General features: G+C 32.3%; 1 protein-coding gene across 3 annotated transcripts in view; it reads right to left on the bottom strand.

Moving 5' to 3' along the window:
• nwk (nervous wreck) overlaps positions 1-6,000 on the bottom strand; it is a 179,763-nt gene that overhangs the window by 12,001 nt on the left and 161,762 nt on the right. The gene's annotated exons all lie outside the window — the stretch shown is intronic.

The following is a 6,000-nucleotide window of genomic DNA, read 5'->3' as shown; positions in this document are numbered from 1 at the left end:
CCATTATTCAATAAGTAACAAGGCCATTCGGATTTTCTGACTGAAATTCTTAAGAAAACATACTAAATTCCAATGATAAAATTTCTTTATTAATACATATATAAATTCTGATTATAAATTCTGAATCTTCTTTTGTTCTCTCATGCCTTCTTGCATCCAACTCCTCTATTCTTCATGTTTTCACAGTACCGGTACAGAGATCATCAGCAACAACTACTAAACATGCAACAAAATCATGCACATAGATTAAAGCAGTGATGAAATACGGTACTAGAACTTCAATATCCATTCTGCACTGGCCATAACTTTCAATTTGTACAGCAGTCACAAGTAGCAATCATTAAGTGCTAATTTGTAATTTCTGCTTTATTTGATATTTAATTTATCATATACTGTATAACAAATTAAGAAGATTCTTGCATACATACTGTACAAATGTACGGAACATAATGGGATGCTGACCTCACGTTCACGTGCTACAGCAGAGGTCAACGATCAGTGTGTGATTAGCATAATGATCCCCTAGCCATTACAGCTGCATTTATGTAGGCCTATTATTAGTGTATATATATATATATATATATATATATATATCAAATATGAATGAGGTCTCGGCCACCTCATTGAATATTACACGACTAGTCTTAACTAGTCAGTTGTATTATTACTGATAAATACGAGAAAATTCGTACCGGCACCGGACCTCAGCTTTGCGCGCTGAGAGGGGTTCGGCTGGCGCCGTGGATCGTGTCCCGGCATGGCTCAGTTGGTAAAGAGCGCTCAGCGCGCAAAGCTGAGGTCCTGGTTTCGATTCCCGGTGCCGGTACGAATTTTTCTCGTATTTATCACTATTATTAGTATGCCTACCAGTGCCCTAATAATAATTTCAGTGTAAGCTTACTTATGTATCTTGTGTTTCCTCTTAATTTTGTACTATTTAGGCCTACCATCATCATTATCATTATCATTATCATTATTATTATTATTATTATTATTATTATTATTATTATTATTATTATTATTATTATTATTAGTGTTTGGAATTGAATGGGTTACATCAGCTTCTTGTCTATGTGGATGATGTGAATATGTTATGAGAAAATCCACAAACGATTAGGGAAAACAAGCAAATTTTACTTGAAGCAAGAAAAGCGATAGATTTGGAAGTAAATCCCGAAAAGGCAAAATATATGATTATGTCTCGTGACCAGAATATTGTACGAAATGGAAATATAAAAATTGGAAATTTATCCTTCGAAGAGATGGAAAAATTAAAATATTTTGGAGCAACAGTAACATATATAAATGACACTTAGGAGGAAATTAAACGCAGAATAAATATTTGCTTGAGAAGATTTTGTCATCTAGTCTGCTGTCAAAGAATCTGAAAGTTAGAATTTATAAAACAGTTATATTACTGGTTGTTCTATATGGTTGTGAAACTTGGACTCTCACTTTGAGAGAGGAACAGAGATTAAGAGTGTTTGAGAATAAGAATGTTAGGAAAATATTTGGAGCTAAGAGAGATGAAGTTACAGGAGAATAGAGAAAGTTAAACAATGCAGAACTGCAGCATTGTATTCTTCACCTGACATAATTAGGAACATTAAATCCAGATGTTTGAGATGGGCAGGGCATGTAGCACTTACGGGCAAACCCAGAAATGCATATAGAGTGTTAGTTGGGAGGCCTGAGGGAAAAAGACCTAGATGGGAGGATAATATTAAAATGGATTTGAGGGAAGTGGGATATGATGATAGAGATTGGATTAATCTTGCACAGGATAGGGAACGATGGTGGGGTTATGTTTATTATTATTATTAGGCCTATTATTATTATTATTATTATTATTATTATTATTATTATTATTATTATTATTATTATTAGTGTTTGGAACTGAACAGGTTACATCAGCTGCTTGTCTATGCAGATGATGTGAATATGTTAAGAGAAAATCCACGAACGATTAGGGAAAACAAGGAAATTTTACCTAAAGCAAGTAAAGCAATAGATTTGAAAGTAAATCCCGAAAAGACAAAGTATATTATTATGTCTCGTGACCAGAATATTGTACAAAATGGAAATATAAAAATTGGAAATTTATCCTTTGAAGAGATGGAAAAATTCAAATACCTTGGAGCAACAGTAAGAAATATAAATTACACTCGGGAGAAAATTAAACGCAGAATAAATATTCGGTTGAGAAGCTTTTGTCATCTAGTCTGCTGTCAAAGAATCTGAAAGTTAGAATTTATAAAACAGTTATATTACTGGTTGTTTTATATGGTTGTGAAACTTGGACTCTCACTTTGAGAGGGAAACAGAGATTAAGAGTGTTTGAGAATAAGAATGTTAGGAAAATATTTGGAGCTAAGAGGGACGAAGTTACAGGAGAATGGAGAAAGTTAAATAATGCAGAACTGCAGCATTGTATTCTTCACCTGACATAGTTAGGAACATTAAATCCAGACGTTTGAGATGGGGAGGGCATGTAGCACTTACGGGCGAATCCAGAAATGCATATAGAGTGTTAGTTGGGAGGCCGGAGGGGAAAAAACCTAGATGGGAGGATAATATTAAAATGGATTTAAGGGACGTGGGATATGATGATAGAGATTGGATTAATCTTGCACAGGATAGGGACCGATGGTGAGGTTATGTGAAGGTGGCAATGAATCTGCGGGTTCCTTAAAAGCCATTTGTAAGTTATTATTATTATTATTATTATTATTATTATTATTATTATTATTATTATTATTATTATTATTATTATTATTATTATTATTATTATTATTATTATTATTATTATTATTATTATTATAGTTATTGTATCATTGTTATCATTATTCTTATTGTTATTATTATTATATATTATTATTATTATTATTATTATTATTATTATTATTATTATTATTATTATTATTATTATTATTATTATTATTATTGTTGTCTTTTCTTTTAATTGAACATTCCTTTTACACTACAAATGTTATACACGAGGTTAATATGACAGCATACTGGTAGAATAAGTGGCAGGGTAACTAAATTATCCTCTGAAAATTTGTCTCCAATAACTAAAATATCACAGACTTCAAAGAAAGTATCCGAGATCGAATCTCGACCCTTTTGCTAAAGATCATTACTTAGATGAGCTGTGGCTGGGCCAATCTGGTTTCTATTATCAACTGAGTTACTGGCTCATTCCAAATCATCTCGAATTAATTGTACGATGCTCAGTAAAAAAGGTGTACTGGTAAGTCAGAAATGAATGGTTTTGAGTTATATCCTCCATGTGATTACAAAAAATGTACTACTTCAGATGTTACGAAGGGCATAAGCCTATCAGCTTCCGTACTGATGTACAATGTCAGATTTCCAGCCAATCATAATGATATTACCAGGAAACAATTGGCATTCGTACAGTCTTCTCTGTAGATTGAAAACTCAAAAAAGTTTCATATCCATTGTTCAAGAATTAAAACAGAAAATCAATATCCCGAATTTAAAAGAAAACTTACAATTAAACCAAATCCTTTAACTCTATTAAATATAGAATATAATCTAAATTTAACAGAAGAAATACTGAAATCAGAAGTAAACATTGAAATACTGAGACAGTTGTCTTTAGAGACAATTAATATTAGGTACCCTCCACAAAACTGGCTTCATTTATACACCGACTGAGCCCTGATCTCCAGAGAACAAGGTGCCGGTGCAGGTGTTACGTGCTGTCTCTTCTCACTTTATAGATCACTTGGATATGGAACAACAAGTTTTGATGGAGAAATCATTGCAATAAGTGAAAGTCTCAGAAATCTTCTATGCCACATCAATAAATTTAGGAATGCAGTTATATTGTCAGACTCCAAAGCAGCTATTCTATCAATCGTCTCTAAACACACACCTTCATCTCAAACAGCAGAAATAACTAAACTGCTCTCTCAATTAATATCACTCAATAAAAGAATTGTATTTCAATGGATACCATCCCATTGTGGAATCCTGGGAAACGAGAATGCGGATGCTTTAGCAAAGAAGGGCAGCACTGCTACTTACAGACCTGTTACTAAATCTACGTATTATTCTGTGAAGAGATTTATTAAATCGACATACTTAGACTTCAACAAACAAAATTTGATAACTCAATCCCAATGGAAAAAATGGAACTCTCTGCATCAAAATCCACAGTTAATTCCCGATTTACCACGAAAATCGTATGTAGCTGCATTTAGATTGGCAACAGGCCATGATTGTTTGGCTAAACACCTGCATAGAATTGGAATATATCAGCAGTCCCCTAACTGGCCATTGTGCAACTCAAACCAAGAAATGGATTCGGAACACTTCAAAATCTGTGCTTCATTGGCTGGTCATGATAATATCTTTGAAAATTATTGGAGTGCAAGAGGTCAAATGACTTTATTGTCAAACGCCTGGCATTAGAAAACAACAACATAATGATATTGGTCCTTCTTTCAAACTTTGCTTTTGCTGTAATGAAAATTTACAATTTATGATATACTCTTTTTACCGCGTACCATGTTACCAATACCCATTTGCTATTTTGTTCACCTCGCACATATACATCCGAGGGTTTCAATATATGTAGAAGGCTATGAACAAAGAGAATTTTTAATCAACACATCCCACGTTTTCCTACCAGAAGGTTCCTCGACTTTCATTGTGATAAGTTTAAAATAGACTAATGGTGAGCCAGTATTCGCTTCTATTTATAGAAAAAAATGTATTTACATACAGTAATTCCTAATTCCACTACATGGGAATAATAATGGCTTTAATATGCAACCGAGAGAAGCCACTCGGTGTTTTTTTTTTTTTTGTCTGAACGACCATAGCATTTGACAATGTTTGAACTAATCAAAAAGGGTACTGGTACTGGTTCAGAGACACCCATGGTAAACACTAGTATTGGGCATGAAGCACAGAAATATATAAAAAATGTCATCAGTCCAGTTTTTTACTGTTCTCTCTAATATGATTTGCTCAGAAAATCTATTTGTGTTAGCAGTAATACGTTCAGGTAGGCTATTAGTAGAAAATAGGAACCTGGTGATACCATTTTCGTTTGCTTTTTTTTTTTTTTTTAAGAAAGATCGTGAAATACTTGTATACCTCTACAAATAAAGTATTGAGTTACTAATTATTATGAAAAAGTGTAAATAACAAAAAAAATATATATATATATGTCATATATTATATGGTATCGCGTATTATTTCTAAAAATTTGGGAATACAAAGCATGCATAAGAAATACCGGTACAAGATATATAATAATATAAGTACGTGCTAACAACAACAAAAATTTTGCACAAAATACTTTGCAAAAATTGGAAACAAAAAAATTGAGACATTCACATTATCAAAGAAATTAACAGATTAATTTTATGTACATTTATGTATTAAAATCATAGGCGTACATTAAAATTAAAATTTGCAAGTGAAATTTAAAAATTACAAAGACAAGTTCACAATTACAAAATATAAATAAAATAAGGAAAAAAGAATAGGTTGATTCCTGAATTCTTTACTTTAGTTTTCAATTGTTGAATAAATGAGAGATCAAATTTATTTTCTGTCTCATTCTGAATACACCTTTGTGTACTAGTGATCATAAATGCAAGAATTACAAGTGATAATGTGATTATTTGCGTTTGTGCAACTTCGTAATGGAAGTGCATTTCAGACATGCAGTAACATTTGATATAGGAACTCATCACAAGGAGGTGAAAAATCAGTACAGTACTTATAAAATTAGCATATTTTCAGTGCAAAAGTTCATGTGATTGCTAATACTGATCTGTGGATATATAGGTCTACTGTGTAGAATGCTATCTTCAGGCATTTTTACTATATTGTTTTGGCATTCATTGGAGCTTAAATGTATGGAAAAACACTGCATTTCGTGGGATGGCAAGATCTAATATCTACCTTTTACAGCGAGGTCTTTAAAGGAAGCATATAAACTACAGAGGCAATTTT

This window comes from Periplaneta americana, chromosome 2 (genome assembly GCF_040183065.1).
Source record: "Periplaneta americana isolate PAMFEO1 chromosome 2, P.americana_PAMFEO1_priV1, whole genome shotgun sequence".
Classification (NCBI taxonomy): domain Eukaryota; kingdom Metazoa; phylum Arthropoda; class Insecta; order Blattodea; family Blattidae; genus Periplaneta; species Periplaneta americana.
This window is presented reverse-complemented; position numbering and strand designations above follow the sequence as displayed.